The following is a 26426-nucleotide window of genomic DNA, read 5'->3' as shown; positions in this document are numbered from 1 at the left end:
TTAATAACTGCTTTCGCTTTTTGCATTTTATTTTTCTCTCCAAATAGTATTCTAAGAGAAACTGAGTACGTCTTTATTAAGAAAAAGAACCACGGGGCGCCTAGGTGACTCAGTCAGTTAAGCATCCAACTCTTGATTTCGGCTCAGGTCATGATTTCACGTTTTGTGAGTTTGAGCTGAGACCAGGCTCTGCATTGACAGCACAGAGCCTGCGTGGGATTCTCTCTCTCCTCCTTCTCTCTCTGCCCCTCCCCTGCTTTCTCTCTCTCCCTCTCTCAAAATAAATAAATAAACTTAGAGGAAAAAAAAGAACTATTTGAAGATATAAATAAATATCTGGGATGAGAGGAAGTCTAGTTCACTTCCGTTTCTGCAAGACTTGACTCTACTAGGAGATTGCTCTGACCTATTCCTCTCTTTCTCACATTTGATCATTTGTCTTTCAATAATGGAAGACACATCTCTTCTCACACCCTTTCCCTCAGCCCTTCTTTCTCTCCATTCACCAGGCCTATCCATCTCCATCCTCCTGAGTCCAGCTAAGTCCACCACATCTACATCTTCCCAGTCGCATCGGCTGCCTCTGATCTTGCTTTTCTCTGACCTCCTGCATCTTTCTGTCTTTCCACTCACCCTGGCCTATATGGTCTTCTCTTTCACTGACAAGAACGAATTCTAATAAATGGCCCACATTGGTTCCCATAAGACGAAGGAGAAGGAATTAAGGGCCAGCTCTGTCCACACATTCTATCAGTGTCATCAGGATCTCTGCCTCCTTCTCCATCCCTTCAGCTGTGCTTTTCCCTCTGCGGTTTCTTTCCCAGGCAAGCTCTCCCCACAAGGTACTTTGTATAATCCTAGCAGTTGGAGACCCAGGAAAAGCGATCCTCTTCCCCAAAGTTCTGGAAGAAGTCCTGAGGCTATTGGTAAGAGGCCCGGCCCTGAGTCACAGGGTGACCTCTGGCACAGGGGTCAAAATCAGCTCCACCCAAAGTCCACACACTAAGAAGGGGGAAAAGAAGACATTTTGTGTGTAAAGTCAGGCCCTTTAGGAGTTCAAAATGTCTTTGATATGCCTGAAATTTTTAAACACACATAAAGACAGTTATACAATAGTGAGACTATTGGTCTTTTTGCAAGAACAGAATTTCAAACTTAAAATCCTATCTTGTCAGGCAAACAGGATTTTAAGAATGGAAAATAACCTTAGCTGTTGTGCCTTTGGAAGACTCCAACAATGTAAATGCAGGCACCATCCTTGCAGAAGACACAAATGCATGTCCCCCTGAAGGTAGCCCGGCCTGAAAATAACATGTAGTTTCATCCCTGCCCTGCTTTGTCAAGCTTTATCCTCTTTGCTCTTGCTGCACATATGTCTAGGTCTCCTTCCCTCCTGAGCTAAGCTCCACCTAACAAGCCAGAAGACATCTGAGGAATGGGGGTGGCCTAGAAAGATTCTAAAACCAAGCACCTGTTCAGAAAGGACATCAAACATCCCAGGTGTGGAGTATGAACTATCACAGAGCTTAACGACTGTTGAAGTACACAGCCTTCCTCTTAGGGAAACTCTTACCCATCTCTCAAGAATCCACCTCACTCACCGTGCATCCATGACTTTGCCTCAAGCACTCCATCTCCATACAGAATTCTTCTCTCAGCATAGATCTGACAATTGTATAAGGACTTAATAGCCTTAATTCAGTATTATTTATAAGTACTTCTATATTAACCTCATTTCCAACTAGAATGTAACCTTTTGACATCGATTTTGCTTCCTCGTATCGTTGACCCTTTGTCAATATCTACCACAGCAACAGTCATTGTGACAATCTATTACATCAGTAACTCCCAGTGAACCACAACACCCAATATTCACACATTTGTGTACTTCCCTGTCCACTTAATTGGGGCATATACCATGTGATTGCTTCTAATCAGAGACTTGGAAGTGACACTGTCCATTCCTGGTCTAAGCCTTGAGAAGATCTGGAACTTCTACTTTTGAGCCCATGGGGGTTCTGAGCTACCATATAAGAAGTTGGGCTGCTCTGCTGAAGGGAAGGAGGCGCTTGTCATCCCAGTGTTGCAATTTAATCCAACCCTCAGCTGCTCCCCAAGTTGAGTGAGCCACAGGAGTGACCATCAATAAGATCAATCAAACTCTGCAACCGAGCCCATACTGCAGAACTATAAGAAAACTGAGCTTTTTTATTGCTTTAAGCCACTAAATTTGGGGATTTATTATACAATAATGGATAACTGAAACAGGTACTTGAAAAATATTTGTTGAATGAATGAATGAATGGAATTCATTATTTTTTTTATTACTTTTGCTACAAAACTACCATAGCAACAAATGAGACATTAAAAACTCAAAAAGAAACGAAACAAATGAACAAACAAAACAAAACTCACAGATCAGAGAACAGATTAGCTGTTGTCAGAGAGAAAGGGGGTTGAGGGTAAAATGAATAGGTCATGGGGATCAAGAGGTACAAATTTCCAGTTGTAAAATAAGTAAGTCATGGGGATTTCATGTACAACATAGTGACTATAGTTAATAATACTGTATTTCACATTTGAAAGTTGCTAAGAGAGTAAATCTTAAAAGTTCTCATCACAATAAAAACATTTAAATTTAAATTTAAATTTTATAACTTTTATGGAGATAGATGGTAACTAGAGTTATTGTGGTGATAATTTCAGTGTATACAAACACTCAATCACTATGTTGTGCACCTGTTACGTTACATATCAATTATACCTCAATTTAAAAAAAAATTTTTTTAGGGAAGGGTACCTGGATACTCAGTCAGTTGAGCATTCAACTCTTGATTTCAGCTCAGCTCATGATCCCAGGGTCATGAGATCGAGCCCTGCATCGGGCTCTGTACTGGGTATGGATCCTGATTAAGATGGTCTCCCTCGACCCCTCTCCCCTGTTCGTGCTCTCTCTTTGTCTCTAAAAATAAAATTAAAAATTAAAATAAAAAAAATTTTAAATCCCATTCACTCCATCTGAAAAAATTCTTAAAAACTCATAAAGAGTGGATTGAAAAGAAGGAGAATGCATAGATAAGGAGAAAAAACATATTTCTTGAGAGCCTTCTATGTCCCAGGCCCTATACCAAGGCATGTTCACATTCACATTTTATTTTCTCAACAACAACCCAATGAGGTAGATATTATTTTCCTTCATTTTTTAATGAAAAGAACTGAAGCTCTGACAAGTAGATTAACTTGGTCAAAGTCAAACAGTTATAAAGTGTAAAAACTTGGATTCAAATATTAAACTTTGTGCTTACAATGCCCTTGTTGTTTCTATTCCATCAGCCTGCCCTCATGGACACTTGTAGCCAGTGAGGTGTAACCGACAGCCCCAGTTTTAACAGTGGTTTTCCATGGGATTTTAGACTTCTTCCATGACCCCATACACTCAAGTTTCAGCTCCCTATGCATGATACTACTGGACTCACATTGCCTCCTCTTCCCTAAAATCCATCCCAACTCTGAAATTGTTACAAAATGTCAACAACTCCCTCTTTTTGTTTTTTTGTTTTTTTTGTTTGTTTTTTTAAGGAGAGAGATGGAGCAAGCAGGGAGTGGAGGAGAGAGAATCTTAAGCAGGCTCCACACTCAGCATGGAGCCTGATGAGGGGCTCAATCCAACGACCCTGGGATCATGACCTGAGCCAAAATCCAGAGTCAGACACTCAACCAATTGAGCCACCCAGGAGCCCCTCAACAACACCTTCTTGAAAGACAGATGCTTTCCCTTCAGGACAGTCTATGCAAGGAGCCCTTAGGACCAAAGACCAGACCCAACGATCCCTCTGGGCCAGATGTAGCTGTAAGGATAGCATTTCAGAGTCTTAGAAAAACAGAAAGAGAAAATGTATACCCAAGTCCAATGCATTAAAATGCATACCATATCCAGGCACACCCATAAATATACTATCTCAGTAAGTCTGGGTGTGACAGCAATTAAGTATAGATTTTTTACAAGCTCCCTAAACTGATTTTGATACACAATCAGGTTTGAAAAACACTGTCCTGGTCCATTTAAAAATATAACTAATTCAGGAAAAACTAGTAGTTTTTACTCCTCAGGGTACATATGATACTAATGGTATGTGAAAGAGGATACATTTTTAATTATGTGGATTGTCTATCTTGACATCGTCAATTCACTAGATGTCATCAATCTGCTTTTATACTGAGACATAAAATTAGTTTAAATAGCTCAAAAGGTAAGTTTTAAAAATCTCAGTAGTCATCCTAAAACTGGTACCATTATCCCATAAAATGACAAGATAGATTTAGATTTGATTCTTCACAGATATTAATGCTTCTTTACTATAATGTTTCCAGCTGATACGGTTCAGATTTAAGACTATATACGTTGCCTTCATGTGTCTCTACTTTGCTAATTATGTGTAATGTGTTATGCCTTCCAGGCCAAAGTGGAATATGGTTAACATCCTCCCATAAAGGTGCTCCCATGTTTGCACTGAAATAGCCATGAAAATATAAGACAAAACTCACCACACATATAACTAAGTGATCAATAACCTTGTGCCTGAATCTTAGTGGAATCAAACAAAGTCCAAGACTTCTGGAAATGCACAAATAGAAAAATCTATTTGTTCATCATGCCACATACTCTGGTTTGCATCATGACAAAGAAGCCACTTAGGGGAAAAAAAAATACAGATTTTTTATTGACACAAGCAACAAGATTTTTTTATTAAAGTGTAATATAGATACAGGAAAGCTCATGTATCCTAAATGATACATTGAATTTTCACAAACTAAACTCACCTGTGTAACTAGCACCCAGATCAATAGAAAGATTACCGGCTGCCCAGAGGGTGCCCCAAGGCCCCTTCCCAACCATTAACCCACCTCCCCCACATTACCACAAGGGCTTGAGCTTCACCTCAAACTCAAAAAAGATATTTTTATCCACCCCACTTTCCATTCACTGACTCAGAGTCCAAAAGAATGTAACCCAGAGAAAAAGGTCACTGCCCTCTATGCTCCCTTAGGTGATTCTCCATGTGCCAAATACAATATCACCCCAATGCTCCCTTTCCCCACCCTACTCCCCCAAATCTCTACCCAAGCAGAGACTGCAAATGCCAGGAAGTCGTGGGTGATAAGTATGCGTACAGAGCTGCAAGAAGATGCATCGCGGGTTCAGTGGCAGCTGGTGGCTTCTGCCATAGTAACCTGACTGCTGGGGATAGTAGTTTTTATGTATTACGATGCTTCATATATCACAGAATCAAGCATTAGAGATAGATGGTGTGTCAGTTAAACAAATGCCTACTTAACAAATGTGAAGTTAGGTGGGGCGCCTGAGCGGCTGCCTCAGTCAGTTGAGCATGTGACTCTTGGTTTTGGCTCAGGTCACGATCTCACAGTTCGTGAGTTCTCCACATCAGGCTCTTCATGGACAGTGGGGAGCCTGCTTGGGATTTCTCTCTCCCTCTCTCTCTCTCTGCCCCTCCCCGGCTTGCTGCCTGCGTATGTCTGTCTGTCTGCCTGTCTGTCTCTCTCTCTCTCTCTCCCAAAAAATAAATAAACATTTAAAAATTTTTAAAAAGAAATGGGAAGTAAAGTTGAAGGCTCAAGTGCATTAACCTGCCCTTCTCTGAAAAAGAAACCATTAAAAACATTTATCTCTTCTGGAAAAGAGACCATATCAAAACATCTTTGGACCATATCAAGACATCTATACGTTTTTGTGGGAGATATGAGTGAAGTGCAAATAACAAAGGACCTACTCACCCTGATGATAAATACAGTCTGGATTCATCTCACCTTGTTCAAGGAAAATAAAGAAGAAAAACCAACATGAGTCTATGGGAAGAAATCACAGGATAAAGAAAAAGAGAACAATATGTAAGAGACGAAGAAAAAAAGAACTAACCTCCAAAAATAAACTCTTTTTATACTCCAGAAGAAATTTTCCAAACTCTGATTAGCTTTTTAAGGAAAATATAAAAAGACACAGGATTTAATGAAGAGAAGTGGGACAAGGAAGGAGCAGGCTGAAATGAGACAGCAAAATGATAAATGATTTTAAGGAAATCACTATGTGCACTATGGCACACAGCACTGTTTGGTGAATGGTTTGATGATATCTACTAGGCTAATCATATGCATACCCTATTAACCAATAAACCCTCTCTTAGATCTAATATTTATCCAAAGAAATGTCACAGGGGCACCAGGATACACACTTCAAGTTAATACTATATTGAATACCAGACATTTGCTAAGAGAGTAGATTTTAGATGCTGTAATCACATACAAAAAATGTAAGTATAGGAGAAGAAGATATGTTAAATTAGCTTGACTGTAGTAATCATTTCACTATGTAAATGTATATCAAATCACCACATTGTATAGCTTAAATATATACAGTTTTATTTTTTTAAGTTTTTTAGAATGTTTACAGCAGCATTGCTTGTATTAGCAAAAAAAGACAACCCACTGTCCAACTGTAAATGGGATAGTATGTTAGTACACACAAACAATAGAATACTCTTCAGAAATGAAAATGAGCAACCTAAAACTACTCACCACAGCACTCATCACATACTCTGTGGAAGAAGCCAGACAGAAATATTTTTTTAATTTTTTAATACTTATTTTTGAGAGAGCACAGGCGCATGTGCGCGTGTACACACACACACACACACACACACACGTGCAAGTGGGGAGGTGCAGAGAGCAAGAGGGACACAGAGAATCCAAAGCTGGCTCTGCATTGTCCGCATAAAGCCTGATGTGGGACTTGAACCCACCAACCACGAGAACATGATCCAAGCCAAAGTTGGACTCTCAACCAACTGAGCCACCCAGGTGCCCCTAGAAGTTGAAATGCTATGATATTTAGGGATGCATACGTAGGTAGTCAAATTATTAAAAAACAAAAGTAAGGCAGTGGTTAAGATCAGAAGTGTGGCACATCTAGGGCACCTGGGTGGCTCAGTTTATGATCTGACTGCTGCTCAGGTTATGATCTCATGGTTTGTGAGTTTGAGCCCTGCATCGGGCTCTGTGCTGACAGCTCAGAGCCTGGAGCCTGTTTCAAATTCTGTGTCTCCCTCTCTCTCTGCCCCTCCCCCACACACTCTCCCCCCCGCCCAAATATGAATGAACATTTAAAAAAATTTAAAAAAGAAGTATGGGACATTTGACAGGAGCAAAGGGTCTGTGCCTGAGATGAGGCCTGTGTGGAGACCCTGGAATGCTACAATATTCTTTCTCAACCTGACTTGGTACCCACTTTGTTCTCTTATAATTTCTCAAGCTGTACGTTTAGGATGTAGACACTTATCTGTATGTTCATATTTCACAACTTTAAAAAGGTTTAGACACATATTAGCAGAATTCAATCTAGGTTGAGAGAAAAGGCAGGTATGATAAAAGAAAAAAAAAATGAAGGCAAACTTATATACTCATAAAATACAGAGGTAGAGATCAAAGATGAAAGCAATGAGAGAGGGGATGATGACCATGGAGGAAAAAGAAAGAAGACATTGAAATTTAGACAACAGATATCCCCAGAAAAAGAAGTCCAAAATGAAACAGAATGGGAAATCAAATAAATGATAACAGATGCTAGGCTGTTATATAAATTAACTCACTGAATCCTCACAATAACTCTGTGAGGTTAATCTCAACATCAGTTTCCTTCTTTACACTAGTGGGGAAACCAAGACCTAACTTTTCCAATATCCTATGGCTGGTAATAGTAGGCAGATAAGTGGTAAATAGAAGCCTTGAACCCCTGTTTGCGAGGTACTCGTGCCAGTCCTCTGAACCATTACACCACACTACCACCTATTTTTCCCAACTCTGGATTAAAACCTGATGTACCGTAAGATTCAAGGCCTGGCACAAAAACAGACACATAGACCAATGGAATAGAATAGAAACCCCAGAACTAGACCCACAAACGTATGGCCAACTCATCTTTGACAAAGCAGGAAAGAACATCCAATGGAAAAAAGACAGTCTCTTCAACAAATGGTGCTGGGAGAACTGGACAGCAACATGCAGAAGGTTGAAACTGGACCACTTTCTCACACCATTCACAAAAATAAACTCAAAATGGATAAAGGACCTGAATGTGAGACAGGAAACCATCAAAACCTTAGAGGAGAAAGCAGGAAAAGACCTCTCTGACCTCAGCCGTAGCAATCTCTTACTCGACACATCCCCAAAGGCAAGGGAATTAAAAGCAAAAGTGAATTCCTGGGACCTTATGAAGATAAAAAGCTTCTGCACAGCAAAGGAAACAACCAACAAAACTAAAAGGCAACCAACGGAATGGGAAAAGATATTTGCAAATGACATATCGGACAAAGGGCTAGTATCCAAAATCTATAAAGAGCTCACCAAACTCCACACCCGAAAAGCAAATAACCCAGTGAAGAAATGGGCAGAAAACATGAATAGACACTTCTCTAAAGAAGACATCCGGATGGCCAACAGGCACATGAAAAGATGTTCAGCGTCGCTCCTTATCAGGGAAATACAAATCAAAACCACACTCAGGTATCACCTCACGCCAGTCAGAGTGGCCAAAATGAACAAATCAGGAGACTATAGATGCTGGAGAGGATGTGGAGAAACGGGAACCCTCTTGCACTGTTGGTGGGAATGCAAATTGGTGCAGCCGCTCTGGAAAGCAGTGTGGAGGTTCCTCAGAAAATTAAAAATAGACCTACCCTATGACCCAGCAATAGCACTGCTAGGAATTTATCCAAGGGACACAGGAGTACTGATGCATAGGGGCACGTGTACCCCAATGTTCATAGCAGCACTCTCAACAATAGCCAAATTATGGAAAGAGCCTAAATGTCCATCAACTGATGAATGGATAAAGAAATTGTGGTTTATAGACACTATGGAGTACTACGTGGCAATGAGAAAAAATGAAATATGGCCTTTTGTAGCAACGTGGATGGAACTGGAGAGTGTGATGCTAAGTGAAATAAGCCATACAGAGAAAGACAGATACCATATGGTTTCACTCTTATGTGGATCCTGAGAAACTTAACAGGAACCCATGGGGGAGGGGAAGGAAAAAAAAAAAAAAAAAAAGAGGTTAGAGTGGGAGAGAGCCAAAGCATAAGAGACTGTTGAGAACTGAGAGCAAACTGAGGGTTGATGGGGGGTGGGAGGGAGGAGAGGGTGGGTGATGGGTATTGAGGAGGGCACCTTTTGGGATGAGCACTGGGTGTTGTATGGAAACCAATTTGACAATAAATTTCATATATAAATAAAAAAAATAAAATAAAAAAAAATAAAAAAAAAAAGAACTGGCATTTACTGAATCAAAATGATCAGATTTTGATAATGGAAAATAAACTTGTATATTATCAACACTGAAAAAAAAAAAAAAGATTCAAGGCCAACGGTCATTGGAAAAAAGCTTTTAAACCTTTTAAGGAGAAACTCATTTTGATCCAAGAATTTTATGTGCAACCAAGTTGTCTCACACTTGGGAAAGCAATAAAACAAATAAATATTTCAGAAAATATACCCACTCATGTATAATTCTTTTAAAAAATACATAGAGGAAAAAAATACATATTGGAAGACAAATTTCAAATGACCAAGAGAAGAGGCTTAAAAGGAAGTTAAAAATGAGGGAGTCATAACACAAAAGGATTTTTATGTTTAATTTAAATACTGCAGAAATAGGTTTTAAAAAAAAAAACTAAACTAAAGCAATATCAAAACATAACTTTAAAAATTTTTACAATAATCTAGATGTAAAAATCCAGATCCCATTAACAAAAACTGGGTGGGTGAGGGACAATGAGGAATGAGAAGGTGGAAGGTAGATGAAACTACTCTGCCATAGTAATCAAAGATATAGTTCTGCTCGTTTATGGTAGAGAAATGTAAGTTGCAGAATGCTTTTGAAAAACTTTGAAACTAAGTACCACGAGCAGAATTCAAATATGTGTGTGAGTATCTCCAAAGGAAGATAAAAAGCAAAGAAAATGAGATCCATACTTCAAAATAATGAAAATGCAAAAAAACAAAAAGAAGGAAAATAAAACTTGAAACAAGATGAAAAGTAAAACCAAATGTCTTAAAGTCAAATGGGTTGCAGATTGTCTTTAAGAGCCGTATCTAATACAAAGTGACATAAAGAGATAAAAGTTAAAGGGAAGGAAAATGTATGAAAGACAAAGACAAATATAAAAGAAGCAACAATGAAAATACTAATATCAAATTAAGAGAGGAATTTAAGGCCAAAAGCCTTACATGGGATAAATAGGATCATGTTATATTAATAAGTGACATGATCCTTAATACCATCATAACAGTCAAATCTTTTATGCTGACTAGGATTGTATTGAAACACATACAGGAAACAGGTGTTCAGAAATACAAGAATACACTTTCAGCATCTCAGTAGTAGCAGGAGACTTTGACACAGTCTCTATCCTGAGAAATCAAGTAGGCAAAAAATAAACAAGGATGATAGTTCAAGAAATACATAGTAAGCCCAAGTTAATGGATATGTACACCAGAGATACGGTATAATGTATGCCATGGATATGATATACATATAATAGATATATATACTTCCTATAAACCTATCAAGTAAAAGAAAAAAATGAAAGCTATGATTAGGATCAATTGAGAGATACCAAAATGAGAACACTACATATAAAAGGATATGATATCACCAATGAGACACTCAGACAAAAATATTAATAAACACTTTAAATATTAAGCAAGAAAACATTAAAATAAATGAACTGAGCATTTATAACAATAAACAAGGGTAAGCACAAAAAAGGAATTAATAAAAGAATAAAGTAATAAGAAAACAGAATTGATAAATAACCCCAAAGAGAGCTCTTTGAAAAAACCCATAAAATGGACAAAATTCTGTTGATTTTAATCAGCAAGCAAAGACAGAAGTACTCAGAGGATCAGGAATTGAGATATGACAACTTTTTTTTAAATACAAGACTAAAAGTTTTGAAAATCTGCATCAAACAATAAAATATAGTTTCAAACCAGTTTAGCAAAAATCATAAAAAAACTGACAATAACAAATTAGACTAGACTATTGAAGCCTGCTTTAATTTTGAGGTTTTGCAAGATGGGAGACTTCAAGTAGCTTAAGCTGCTTTTATTTTGGTCCACTCCCAACACAGCAAATAGTGCAAAGAGTATCTGTCTAAAATGCAGGTGGCTAGATGCAGCTCCCCATTACTTCCCTGCTTTCCATGGTGGCACACTGGAATTTTAGCTCACCAGGTCAGAGAAGCATAGAATGGAGGGCTCCCTGATTTGTTAATGCCTCAGACACATTAAAATCCAGAAACACCATTTGCTACTCAAGAAGCCAATGCCAATCCCTAATGTTCAGATTGCACGCCTCAACATTCTTGTTGCACCAGCTCTAAGATAATACCCTTGTCTGCATTGCAGGATCCAGGTGTTTTCCATTTGTGCCTCTCAGGGAATTTGTGTGTCAAGGGCTGGCCATAACCCCTCACAAAATAATACCTACTACCCTGATAAGTCTATTCATTAGTTCATTCATTCATTTATTCATTCAACAAATATTTGATAGCCTTTTATGAGCCAAGCAATCTAATAAGCCCTGGGAATACAAAAACTGGGCAAAAATAACTGCCCTGAATAGGGACAGCAGCACATTCTAGTGGGAAAGACAGACACAGTAAAAAATAAATAAATAAAAATAAATAAAATAAAATAAAATAAAATAAAATAAAATAAAATACAATAAAATACAATACAATAAAATAAATATATATAGGCAACTGTGTACAGGTAGCTATGGAGCAAGCCATGGAAAGTCAGAAAAGGCTTTACTGGGAAAGTATCTTTAAAAATAAGTATGCAGTGGGGCACCTGGGTGGCTCAGTAAGTTAAGTGTCCAACTTTGGCACAGGTCATGATCTTGCAGTTCATGGGTTTGAGCCCTGCTCAGGCTCCATGCTGACAGCATGGAAACTGCTTGGGATTCTCTCTCTCTCTCCCTCTCTCTCTGCCCCTCCCCCACTTGCACGTACACTTTTTCTGTCTCTCTCCAAATAAATAAACTTAAAAAAAAATAAGTGTGCAGTATTGTGCAATATTTGGCTTTCTGTGTCTGCTTATTTCACTTAGCATACTGTCTTCCAGTTTCATCCATACTGTTGAAAATGGCAGGATACCCTTCTTTTTTTTAAGGCTGAATAATCATTAAATATTACATATATTACACACACAATGAACAATTATCAGCCTTAAAAGAGAAGGAAAAAATGGGGCACCTGGGTGTTTCAGTCAGGTAAGTCTCCGACTTCAACTCAGGCCATGATCTCAGAGCTTGTGAGTTCGAGCCCCGCATCTGGCTCTATGCTGACAGCCCAGAGCTTAGAGCCTGCTTCAGATTCTGTCTCCCTCTTTCTGCTCCTCCTCTGCTCACACTCTCTCTCTCAAAATATTAACAGAACATTAAAAAAAAATGTTAAGAAGGAAACTGCAACAAAACTGCATTGTATATTTCAAATTTGCTAAGGATCTCAATTTAAGTCTTTTCACCACACACACTAACACAAAATGGTTACTAGGTAGAGATGATGAATAAGTTATATAGCTGGACTGTGGTGATCATTTCACAATGTATACATACATCGAAACACCAAGTTGCACACCTTAAACACATACAATTTTTACATGTCAAACATACCTCAGTAAAGTTGGTAAAAAATAAAGAAGTGCAAATTTTCTAGCTGAAGTGAGATAACTCTGAGCACAGGCTGCCTGTCTCCTCTCCCTCCCACAACCAATCTCCAGGTAGTCCTACCACTTCTACTACCTTCCTCCAAGAATCCCCCATCTTGCACAGATGAACACAAGTACTTCCCATCTGCCCTCCTTCTTGATGACATCCAGCCTACCACCCTGCAGACTTTTCTGCTCAGATCAGGCATTGCCCTGCATATGCCTCGGGAAACACACTGCCTTCAAGATAAGATCTAAGCTTCTTAACCTGGACTTCAGGGCCCTTCAAGATCTGACCCTTGTCTATCTTACCAGTTTTATCTACTATATTTTCCCAGTGTATTAATTGGGAGTAGAAATTACCCAACTGAAATGACCCTGTATACCCCTGCCAGATAATTACTTGTTAGATTTTCTTGCAAGTACCAACATTCTCTTTGCAACACATGTCTGACATAGTACCAGGGTCTGGGATTGTGTTATATACTCTCAGTGGTGGTGACAATGCCAGTGGCAATAATACTGGGGGAACAGACGATGTCTCCATTAAAAATAAAGAAATCAGGAGCCTCGGAAGAGAGGGAGAGGAAAGTAGGAGATGGGTAGTAGTAAAAGAAGGAGTTAGGACATGAGTGTGAGGCCTTGTGCCTCTAGCCAGCGTCAAAGTGCTTGGTGGAAGGGTAAGTAGTAGAGATCCAAGTAAGTGTAAATCCTCAGTCAAAAGACGCTGGAGTCTTTGTTCCTGCCTAGAGTTCTGTTCTAAAGGTGACTATATAGATAGTGGTATGGAGAAGGCCAGAGATAACAGCGAGTACCTGGGTATGAGCAAGGAGCTGGAAAGAGCCACAAGAGGTTTCAAACCCCTTCATGAAGAGTGCAGAAGGTACCTGAAGACCAGCACACTGAGCAAGAGGTCATCTCAGTTTACAGCGGCGATGGCCCACAGCCAGTGGCCACTGTGGACCCGCTTGAGTTTGGGAAGGGCTGGAGGACCAGTGTGAGCAGGTAGGAGTCTGGTCAGCAGGGCTTCATAACCAGGGTCTCTCTAAGCATCGCCAAGAGAAACAGCCCACCCGTTATAGAGACAACAGTTAGGAAAAGGTTGATGGCCAAGACCAAGTGGGATATCCTTCCAGCCAGAAGCCTGTGATGATCGAATGACCCTTTGTGGGTTTGTAAACTTGCCACCATACACAGAGGACAAGGAGAGACTGAAAAAAGAGGCAGGCCATTCCAGACTGGGACGCAAGGGAACTTACTTAGGAGACTCATCTTGGGCGGCCTTAAGACAAGTAGATCTCTGCACCTGCTGGCCAGAATCTTAAAAGTTTCTGCAGCTGCCTTGACTGGATTCAGTCAACCTCTATCAAGGCTGTGTTACAAAGAGGGAAGGGTGCTGGTGGCAGGGGGAATTTACATTACAAGGACAAGGAGGGGGTGAAGAGCCTCCAGTTGCCTGGGGCCAGCCCACAGTTCAACCCTCTCAATGACCTCCACTAACACACTTCCCTGACCTCCAGCACGTACAAGTTCCACAGGAATTTTAGCCACCCTCAGGGAATAGGGCAGAAAAAGAGCAAGTATTCTGGAGCAAACCACCTGGGCTCTCTGGTCCACCACTAAGTAGCTATGTGATCTTGAGTAAGTTATTTAACCACTCAGTGCCTTAGTTTCCTCATTGGCAAAATGGGAATAATAATAGTGCCTGTCTCAGAGGTTATCCTTAGCACATAGAACACTGGCTGGCATTTATTAAATGCCCTGTAAGTGTTGGCTGTCGTCATTGTCTTGGGAGGCCTGACTGCATATTACAAGCACTGTCACTTAATCCTCACACAACCCTATGAGGTAGGTACTATGATTGTCCCCATCTCAGAGCTGAGGAAGCAGGCCCAGAGAGGCTGCACAGTGTGCCCAAGGTGATTCACCCAGGGAGTGGCAAAACTGGGACTTGAACCCATGTAGTGTCCATGTCCCTAAACATCTCACTCTGCCATACTCTGCTGTCTACATTTGTGCTTAAAGTCAACATCAGTTGATTTTTTTTCCTTACAAGATACGAACTAGAGGCAGCTGGGTGGCTCAGTCGGTTGAGCTTCCAATTCTTGATTTCAGCCCAGGTCATGATCCCAGGGTCCTGGGATGGAGCCCGGAGTTAGGACCCACAGTAAGTGTGGAGCCTGTAATATTCTCTCTCTCTCTCTCTTTCTCTCTCCCCCTGTGCTCATCTCCACTCGTGCTCACTCTCAAAAATAAATAAAATAAAATAAAATAAAATAAAATAGAATAGAATAGAATAGAATAGAATAAAATAAAATAAGATATGAACTATATCTGTTTTCTTTTCCTTGCTAGATGAAAACATGTCTGATTATTATTTCTAAAAAAAAATAACAGAAGAAAAAAATCTCTGAAACTAAACTATCTTGGATTACCCCAACTGGAAATAAGAGCAAATACTCAAAAGTTAATGCTTTAAAATGCTTTAAAACAGGGGCACCTGGGTGGCTCCGCCGGTGAAGCCTCTGACTCCAGCTCAGGTCATGATCTCAGGGTTCATGAGTTTGAGCCCCGCATCCGGCTCTGTGCTGACAGCTCTGAGCCTGGAGCCTGTCTCAGATTCTGTGTCTCCCTCTCTCTCTGCTCCTCCCCTGCTTACACTCTGTCTCTCTCTCTTTCTGTCTCTCTCTCTGAAAAATAAACACTAAAAATTAAAAAAAAGAAAATAGCTGAAACATGCACTAACATTTACCAAAGCTGTTTATCCCCATAGAAGATCTCCACTCATATGATAAGTAATTCACTCAAGCACAGAAACTGAACACAAGTGAAAGAGTTTTTAACATTTTAGGATCTTCCACTGTAAAATATAACTTTCTGACACAAATTCCTCTGATTATGGCTGTTGTGCTTTTCCAAAAAAAAAAAAAAAGACGGTCATGGGACGCCTGGGTTGCTCAGTCGGTTAAGCGACTGACTTCAGTTCAGGTCATGACCTTGTGGTAAAGCCCCTCCCTACAAAATGTGGTGAAAACCTCAAGACAAAGGAAGGCAACCTGGCTATGTGCGCGTGGACAACATTCCTCACCACTCTATAACATAGACCGCCATTCAGATTGTATGTTACCATATATGGGAGACAAAGGAGCAAAAATTGTACAAAAGGCAACCCCTGCCTCTGCCCCCGCTGTGCTCGGGGCTCAACCTTTTGGGGTCTTGGCATGCTGAGCCCATGTTGGCACGGAAAGAAAAGCCTCAGCGTACCGACTCTGTGTGTGACTGGCGACTACATTTCATGGGGGCTCACCCCGGAAGCGGAGACGGTGTTTCACCTCCCTTGTGGCGGGGGTATGAAACTTGGGGCACCGGGAGAGGCAACATCACCTGGCGCCAGCAGACCGCTTGATCCATAGTAGACTAGCCCCTCCCAGCGCACTGGGGCAAGGACCCAGGTGTACAAAGGGACCCAGTGAAGCCCAGGAACCACCTCAAGGAGCACCGCCCATCAGACTGGGTAAGCACCCAGGATCGTTTGGGCAGACCTGCCCCTAAGAGGCAGAAGAAGAGCCTGACCACCTGCCAGGGTTGCTGGAGTGGGGAACCGGAACCATAACGCTAAGGCGTTGGGCACTGGACAGCGGGATGGAGTCACTGTGTGGCTGTGTGTGAATGCAACCGACAGCAGAAAAGTTCTGACCTGACCAATGAGCCGAAGCGAGTGTTGAGTCCTGGTCCGCGGTTCCCTGGCAACCTCATATGGCTTGGAGCGGTGTCAGAATTCCCGCGCAGTCTATCCGAGGCAGGGCTTGATACTGAACCCGTCAATACTAAGAGGCGCCTGAAATACCTCTGAGAGGAGAGCAGCCGGAAACGAACCGAAGGATGTGTGCGTCCGCTCCAAATTAGTCCCTCCCTTCCCCCTTTTCCTCTTTTGTGCATGTAAGTTGTCCGTTAGGGGGAAGAAAGCAGAGTAAACTGACTCCCCTACAGTGTATGTTGAGGAATTTCAAAAACGGATGTTCAGGAGATTATAGTGTGAAAAAAACTCCCAGAAAGCTCCGGACATTCTGGGAAATTAATTGGCCATTGTTCTTGGTAAGCTGGGCCTCCAAAGGCCCACTTGAAAATGAACTCATTGGGGGCACCTGGGTGGTTCAGTCGTTTAAGCGTCCGACTTCAGCTCAGGTCACGATCTCTCTGTCCGTGAGTTCGAGTCCCGCATCGGGCTCTGGGCTGATGGCTCAGAGCCTGGAGCCTGCTTCCAATTCTGTGTCTCCCTCGCTCTCTGCCCTTCCCCTGTTCATGCTCTGTCTCTCTCTGTCTCAAAAATAAATAAATGTTAAAAAAAAATTAAAAAAAAAAAAGAATCAGGTGTAGCCCCACTAAGTAGATGGGGGTTCTCCCCTTATGAAACCTTTTATGGATGCCCTCCCCCTCCCCATTATCAAGGGCATAAGGGGTGATCTAAATGAGATAGGCAACCTAACCCTAAGGCAACAGATGCAGGCCCTTGGCTCTCCCTAACCACCTTACACCACTGGGTTAGGGAGTGATTACCTGTGAGTCTGACCACAGCTGCTCACGCCTTTAACCAGTAGATGCTGTATAGGTGAAGGAGTGGAATGTCCAACCCCGAAAACCCCTCTGGAGAGGCCCGTTCACTATTATTTTGTCCACACCTACTGCAGTAAATGTAGCCAAAGTAGGTCCCTGGATTCACCACAGCAGAGTGAAGCTGGCATCTCAAAACTGGGAGTGCATTCCTCATCCATTAACACCATGCAAGTTGACCACACAGAAGAAGCAATCTGCAACTCCAGAGGCTCTGGGAGACTGCAGCCCTGCTTTAGTGACTACAGAAGCTAACTAATCTACACACAGAAGCTTGAAGAATCGACGGTCCAGTGAAACAAACAGACTGTCCTTATTTTCTATATCTGTTTCCTTACTGTGATGCACCACCACCCCTGTGTCTCACTGTTATTGTGATTCTTGCTCTACTTTCCGCCATAGGATTGGCAGAGGCCGCCCCACCTAGCTGGGAGTGTTCTAAGAGGTTTCTGTTAGCACTTACCTTCCTTTTATAGATAGGATGCTTCATTTGGTATTGGTTGCTTCTAATCTGGACCCCTTCTGTAGACCTAGATTCCTCTTCTTGTGATGCATGTATTCACATAACCAGGTCAGGCCAGGGAGTCACCTGGACCTTACTATATCATACGCACTTGTCATGCCAAGGAAAAGTCCTGGAGACCTGCAGACACAATAAGACCACCTATTCTACCTGCCAACGGGAGAGTCAGTACACTTGCTTTGACCCACAATACTCCCCTAGTGAAGATTGGTTGGAAGTCCGATCCTCCTAAGGTGGGGGGAGGGTGGGCTTTGGTCAGTCAGACACAAATTATTAACCCCAAATGACTGGTATCAATACTGTTTGATGTATGTGCGGTTATAGGTATTGGCCCAGAGGCATCTATCATATGAAAAAAGTGGGCACTTTTCATAGAGGGCCCAAGGACTCTTGATATACCATGCAGAGGCTTAGATTGGAAGCGGGAATACCCACTCAATGACAAATACGTGTGTGAGGAAAACGGTTTATGTGCCTATACACCTGAGTTTTTATGCCCCAGCTGAAGCTGTGTTTCATGGGCTACTTGGGAAAAAGAAGGCACAACAGTGCTCCTTAAGAAGGGGACCACTACATCAGGTTGTCAATCAGAAGCCTGTAATCCTGTTAATTTTACCATCATTAACCCAGGAGACTAAAAATGGCAAAGGGGCACCCGAATTGGCATCTGGATTCATGGGCAAGGGAGAAACCCAGGGACTGTGCTATATTTCAAGAGAGTCATTACCACCCATCCAACCATGTCCCATCAAGGCTTCTACTCCTTCTGTGAAGAAATAAGAAGTAGCCCCCTCCCATTTCACTCACAGCAAGGAACTTGTTTCTAGCCCTAGCAGAGACTATAGCCCAGATTCTGAAGATCTCTTCTTGCTATGTATGCGGGGGAACCAACATGGGAAGTCAATGGCCATGGAAGGCTAGAGAATTATATCCTTGCAAACCATATAAGGGAACAGAATACCCCAGTCCTACTATCAGGGCTTAGCTCCTCAAAACCTCAATTATTGGGAAAAACTGCCTTGCCCAATGGGGAAGAAAGTTCACCATTTATGTTGGAAGCTTAACATGCCTAGGCCAAAGATTTTATAACTCAACTGTCTGGGAAACCCAATGGTGGGGCTCCCCAGATCTCCTTGAGCCAGATCCCCACCCCTTGTCTAACTTCTCTGATCTCTAAAGGCTTGGGACAATTTCAATGCAGCCATCAAGTGGTGGGCCCCAGGTGGACTATACTGGATATGTGGAAGGACAGCCCATACAGTACGTCCCTCAGGTCAGGGTCATGTGTTCTGAGAACTATTCGTCCATCTTTTTTCCTGTTCCCACTTGCCAGAGGGGAACAATTGGGAGTCCAAGTGTATGGGGACAGGGAGACTCAATGGAAATGACGTGCCCTACAAACTGGCGATTGGAAAGATGATGAATGGCCTCCCGAGCATATAATCCAATATTATGTCCCTGCCACCTGGGCAGAGGATTGCTCCTGGGGCTACTGCACTCCCATTTACACGCTAAACCACATAATCAGACTGCAAGCAGTTGCAGAAATTATAACCGATGAAACTGCCAGAGCTCTTAACTTACTAGCCAAGCAGCAGACCAAAATGCACAATGCTATCTATCAAAATTGCTGGGCCTTAGATTGCTTGCTTGCTTCTGAGGGAAGAGTTTGTGGAAAATTTAATCTGAGCAACTGCTGCCTACAGATAGATGATGAAGGAAAAGTCTTAGAGGAGATCACAGATGGAATGAGAACGGTTGCTCATGTCCTAGTCCAGACCTGGAAAGGTTGGAACCCCGAGGAGGTATTTGGAGGATGGTTTTCAACACTCAGGGGATTCAAAACCATCACAGGTATTATCCTCTTGATTTGGGGGCCTTGCTTAATCCTACCTTGCCTGGCTCCCCTGGTTATATGGTCTGTCTCCAGCCTTATTGAGGTAATTGTCAAAAAGAAAACTGCCACGCATGTGATGATGTTATGGAAATATAAACCTCTAAACTAAGATGATGCTCTTTGACCCAAGATAGGGGATCTGAGCATCAAAGGGGGGAATGTGATAGAGACCCTCCCTAAGGAATGTGGTGAAAACCTCAAGACAAGGGAAGGTAACCTGGCTATGTGTGCATGCATGGCATTCCTCATGACTCTGTAACATAGACTGCCCATTCAGACTGATTGGGAGACAAAGGAGTAAAAGTTGTATGAAAGACAACACCCCACTGCACTTGGGGCTCAGCCTTTTGGGGTCTTAGCCCGATGAGCCTGTGCTGGCACAAATAAAGCTGCTTCCTGGAAAGAAAAGTCTCGGTGTCCCGACTCTCCGTGTGTGACTGGCCTCTACAATCTTAGGGTTTGTGAGTTTGAACCCCATGTCAGGCTCTGTGCTGACAGCTCAGAGTCTGGAGCCTGCTTCGGATTCTGTGTCTCCCTCTCTCTGCCCCTCCCCTACTCGTGCTCTGTCTGTCTCTCAAAAATAAATAAACATTAAAAAAAAAAAAAGAAAAAGACTATCATCATCCTTTAAATCTATATTTAGGTTATGACAAGAATGGAAATATGGTCAAAATATTAAATATTCTACAAGAAATTATAGGCCAAAAATATGGTCACATCTGGAGATACTAGGATAATGTGTGACCTCAATATCAATGCAGCCTCTCTTATTGTGTTATAGAGTCCATAATCACTGCTTTTAAAAGAATTGATTTACAAAGCAAATAAAAAATGTCATGTATTTATAATTTTCTTCTGGGAACTCCGATTATGAAAGCTTGTCATGCATGATGTGGAACTAAAGTCATCTCTCCAATTTTGTACACTTTCAACAAACTATGTTTTACTTTTGAGGTCCAATTATTTCAGACAGGAGTAGGTATTAGCTTTCAGAAAACAAATACTAAAGCATGGGTGTTGATAGGAAAAAAATCACATAAAGAACTAGAAAAGTTCAGAATTTAAAGTGCAGGAGGAAGATATTAAAGCAGGATTTGTTTTCAGTTATGTAGTAGCTACTGCCCCCTTGAGGTTAAAAAGTGTTAGTGACTCCAAGCAATATTCCCCTCGATTGAAATTTTATTATTAGCACTTTCTCTTTTTCTTTAATTTTTTATTTTTCAACGTTTTTTTAATTTATTTTTGGGACAGAGAGAGACAGAGCATGAACGGGGGAGGGGCAGAGAGAGAGGGAGACACAGAATCGGAAACAGGCTCCAGGCTCTGAGCCATCAGCCCAGAGCCCGACTCTGGGGCTCGAACTCACGGATCGCGAGATCGTGACCTGGCTGAAGCCGGACGCTTAACCGACTGCGCCACCCAGGCGCCCCCTTTCTTTAATTTTTTAAAGTTTTTACTTATTTTTGAGAGACAGAGACAGAGCATAAGCAGAGGATGGGCAGAGACAGGGAGATACAGAATCTGAAGTTGGCTCCAGGCTTTGAGCTGTCAGCACAGAGCCAAACACAGGGCTTGAACCCACAAACCATGAGATCCTGACCTGAGCCAAAGTCTGACACTTAACCAACTAAGCCACACAGGCTCCCCTATCCTTAGCATTTTCTAACATGTTTCTCTGAAATGCTTCCCTTTGCTGTTTTTATTATGTTATTATTTATTTTCTTCCTTTAGTGATTCTCTCCTTTGTTCACTGAAGGCTTAATAATATAAAAAATCAGAGTCAATTAAAGTGTTCCCTGAATTCAAGAACTAGTTCAGCAATTCCACAAATAATAGAAAGTGAAAATAATACAGAGAAATGTAATGACACATTCCTCAACAGAAAAAAAGAACACAGAATCATTTTTGTCTCTTGACAAGTTTTGTCTCACATCCTTCTAAAAATTTAATAGTAAAGAATTTGCTAGAAATAAAACTTTATTAATTTATGAAGTCACAGGATTCAGAAATAAATGACAATTATACTCTATTGTATGAGTCCTCTAACACATAAAAAATCTTTCATTGATAGGCAAATGTTAAATATGCCTTCCTCCCTACAGATATCTGACTGGTAGGTTAGTTCTATAACTTTCTAGAATCATCAGCAACTGATATTTTTAGCACAAAGCACTGCTGTATAAATCATTTTTATCTCTAATCTCTGAGGGCTTATGTAACCTACATACTATTACATATAATATAGTGATTGAATGGTAATATCTCTGAGATACTTTTTAGCTACAACTTCCAAGAAACATTTATGCTACATATGGTGTCATTGAGTTGTGAAAAGAAGTGTCCATTTTTAACCCAGACTCCAAGCAGGGAGGGACTTCCTGTGGTTATAGCCCACAAGGAATCCCCACCCAGTAGAGTAGACCCAGCAGGCAGAAAAGACCATAACCACACAACATTGTGCAGAGAGCTGCTGCCTCGTGTCACCTTCCTCATTAACAAGAAAAGCAGGCAGATGGCTTTGTCCAGCATTTTAAAGGCAAGCATAACCTTTCATTAGAATTGGCTGATGAGGGGCGCCTGGGTGGCGCAGTCGGTTAAGCGTCCGACTTCAGCCAGGTCACGATCTCGCGGTCCGTGGGTTCGAGCCCCGCGTCGGGCTCTGGGCTGGTGGCTCGGAGCCTGGAGACTGTTTCCGATTCTGTGTCTCCCTCTCTCTCTGCCCCTCCCCCGTTCATGCTCTGTCTCTCTCTGTCCCAAAAAAAATAAATAAAAACGTTGAAAAGAAAGAAAAAAAAAAGAAAAAAAATTTAGAATTGGCTGATGAATGGGAACCTGGGTGGCTCAGTCAGTTAAGCATCCGACTTCAGCTCAGGTCATGAGATCTGCATCGGGCTCTCTGCTGACAGCTCAGAGCCTGGAGCCTGCTTCAGATTCTGTGTTTCCCTCTCTCTCTGCCCCTCCCACACTTACACGCTGTTCCTCTCTCTCAAAAGTAAATAAACATTTTTAAAAATGTGAAAAAGAATTGGTTGATGAAGGTTCAGCTGTTAAGGTTTACTTTGAGCAGTTTATAAGCAAATACTGTAACTAGGAATAACAGTAAGAACTGTATATCACGAAATAGAGTGTGGAGGAAGAGTTGAGAGGGTGGGACTCAGGAGAAAAATCTGGGCAAAGAATGTATCAGAAAACAGACCCATTCCCAAGACATGCTGATTAAGAAGTATCTGTGAGAGGGGCATCTGGGTGGCTTAGTTGGTTAAGTGTCCGACTTCTGCTCAGGTCATGATCTCACAGTTCATGGGTTTGAGCCCCACAGCAGGCTCTGTGCTGACAGCTTGGAGCCTGGAGCCTGCTCCAGATTCTGTGTCTCCCCTTCTTTCTGCCCCTCCCCCGCTCATGCTCGTGCGTTTTCTCTCCCTCAAAAATAAATAAACATTTAAAAAATAATAATAAAAAAAAAAGAAGTATCTATGAGAGAAGAACCAGAGACTGACAGTGGGATTCTCTTTATGCATACCATTCATACTCTTCTTGTGGGTGCGTAACAAAGGGCTTGGACGAAGATGTCCAGATAACATAGATAGCAGATCCCAGAGTGAGCTGTAAGATAGGCCATCAAGCAGAAATATAAATGGGGTGATGCATGCTTCCCACCTAGCACAGGACCTAGCCATTGTTAAATGGGACTATGTCTATGACTTAGAGTGATCTTTAAGTCTATTTGGTGGGAGTAACCTAAAAGTGATCAGCCAGCTACAGTCTCCATTAGGTGGCTGAGGGGTGGGAAACTACACATGCTGAACAAGTTTAAAGGGACAGGCAGACACAAATTACAGTAGCTTTCATAATTATGGCTCATGATCCTACTCATTCAATATACTAGTTACAAAGATGTGGAGTGAATCATATATAACTCCTGTTACTCATTGACATTAAGGCTTTTGTTGTCTTCAGAAAGCTGTAAGTTCGTAATCCTGCTGGATAGTGTTAGAAAGACCCCTAAACCAGATGGGCAGATAAAACACTACGACTCCTGGGACTGTATCCAAATGTGCCACACTCTCAGTTCCTCTGATTAGTTTCATGAATACCAAATCCCTATTCTTTGCAATATCAGGTCAAAAGGTAAATTTATCATGGTCACTGTGATCTTCGTTTCACCAATAAGTTTAATTCTTCTCACATAATGGGGATTTGTTGTAAGGGCACATTTGGGAATCAGGATGAAAGGATTCCAGAAATAGCAATTCTGCAAGATTCAAGGCAATCTAGGAACCATTCCCCAGCTGGACTTCATGGATCTTAACCTTAATGTTCCACACATTTTGTTTCTTTTCTATCATTTTTCCTCTCATTACAGAATGGCTACTGTTCTCTGGATTTTTCTATTCAACTTTTAGGAGTACCTTTAGAAAATTTGATCCCATCCCTTTGTTTAGGAAAGAGACTGAGGTTGGCTGCTTAACTCAGCAGAGGGCTGTAAGAGGGAGGACATCTCGGGTGTAGCAGGCATGGTGACTGACATGTCTCATACACTATGTAAAACATTTGGTTTTCTTCCTTTGTAGTGGTAACCTTAGGTTTTAAGTTATAAGTGGGTTTTAACTATGACAGAAACTGAGCCATATATAACATATATCATAGCTACATCATTATTAAACACATTTTGTGATTATATTCTTAATAAATAAAAGTATTCTCTGGACAAATTTAAATGTATCTCTGACAATCACAGCTTCAAAATCTATTTAATCAAAAGAAATCCCCACATCATTCCACAGAAATATGATTTTATGGAAGGTCTTGCAGAAAGGTGGAGAGTTTTTTCAATCCAGTTAGTCTCCTTCATTAGATACAGTCAGATTCTTAAGTTTTACAGACAACAAATGCTATTAACTTAAAACTGTAGGGGCGCCTGGGTGGCTCAGTCAGTTGAACGTCTGACTTCGGCTCAGGTCATGATCTCGCAGTTTGTGAGTTCGAGCCCCACGTTGGGCTCTGTGCTGACAGCCCAGAGCCTAGAACCTGCTTCAGATTCTGTGTCTCCCTCTCTCTCTGCCCCTCCCCTGCTCACGCTCTGTCTCTCTCTGTCTCAAAAATGAAGAAAAAACATTTAAAAAAATTTTTTTAAATAAATAAATAAATAAAACTGTAAGGTGCAGGTGGAGAAGCAGATGTAGCTGTCACCAGTATAGGCTGAGTACGCACAGTGCTATGAGTGGGTGCTGAGTGTTCCTGCCAGAGAACCTGCAATAACAAAACATTAGTTCCCTGAAACCATGCTGGACTTTAGACTCCAAATGGAAACTAATCATTAGAGTCATTTACAACAAGCTATGTCAAATGTGTGTATGACGTTCAATAAGCAAACATAATCGAAAAGGTTCACTGTAAATAGATGAGAAGATGAGAAGACAAGAACATACACAAAACTGTAGTCTGTTGGTCTAAAGTCTGCTCAGACTATTAAATTTATTTTTCTAACTTTGGCAAGATCCAAGTCTACCCTCATGCATAATAAACATACCTAATTAAGAACACTTCATAACATGTCTTAGCAATCTATCTCATGGTCCTAAAAAATGGAACATATCATCCTTAAAATGATTAAAGGCAATTGTTAATTAAGCCATTTCACAGATTATTACTTAGGATCTTATTTTCTCAAAACCCCTGTTAAAATACAGAACCTAATTCTGGGTATTATCAAAACCCGGGATTCAATGAAAACATTCTCTTTGGTCACATGATATTGTACTACCATTAATATTTCAGTAACTTGATAGCTTTTCTAATAGAAATACTTCCTTGCTGAAAAAGATATATTTGATAAATCAGTTGGCTTAATGTTCTCATTAAAAATAGAATTTTAGAATTAAACGTTGCAAGAGACCATACATGATGGCATAATCCATGCTCAGCAGAGGAAGACTGCCTGACTGTGCTCCCTACATACCTTGTTAGCACTTAGTAAATAATTAATAAAAGAACTTCATCTAATTTCACAGCTTCAGCTATCAAACTCTATGCTTATGGTTCCAAAACCTGAGTCTCCTGATTCCAGAATGCACATTTCCAACTGACTGTTGGACTTCTTTGTATGGAAGTCCCAAAACATGCTGAAAATGTTGCTTTTAGCAGAACTTGCTATTTAAATTGTGGTCCAGAAAGCAACACTGGTATCACCTGGGAACTTGTTAAAAGTGCCAAACCTCAGACTCAGTTTCAGACCTACTTCAAAATCTGCATTTTGATTATCTGTAGGTGATTCCTATGCATGTTCAAGTTTGGGAAGTACTGCTGTAGGATACATCTCTGTTCAATTTTACTTCTTCACAGATGTTTTCAAACATGCAAAGTATTTGACCTATCAGCATCTCACAAGGATTTTATGAAGATTAATGTTTAAACCTTTGCAGATTATTTTTAAATTGCCTTGAAGACAGGAACTATCTGCTCTAATGCACTAAATAAAGTGAAATGTAATCCTTCATTTCTAGAGGTTCTTTTATCAGTATACTTATCACAGTTCAAAATGACATCCTTACTGTAACTCAAAAGCAATCTCCAAATTTGTTATTCTTAAAAAAATCTCTAACCTCTACA

Source organism: Puma concolor, chromosome B3 (assembly GCF_028749965.1).
Source record: "Puma concolor isolate L17-30 chromosome B3, mPumCon1.1.hap2, whole genome shotgun sequence".
NCBI classification, from domain to species: Eukaryota; Metazoa; Chordata; class Mammalia; order Carnivora; family Felidae; genus Puma; species Puma concolor.
Note: the sequence above shows the minus strand (reverse complement) of the source record.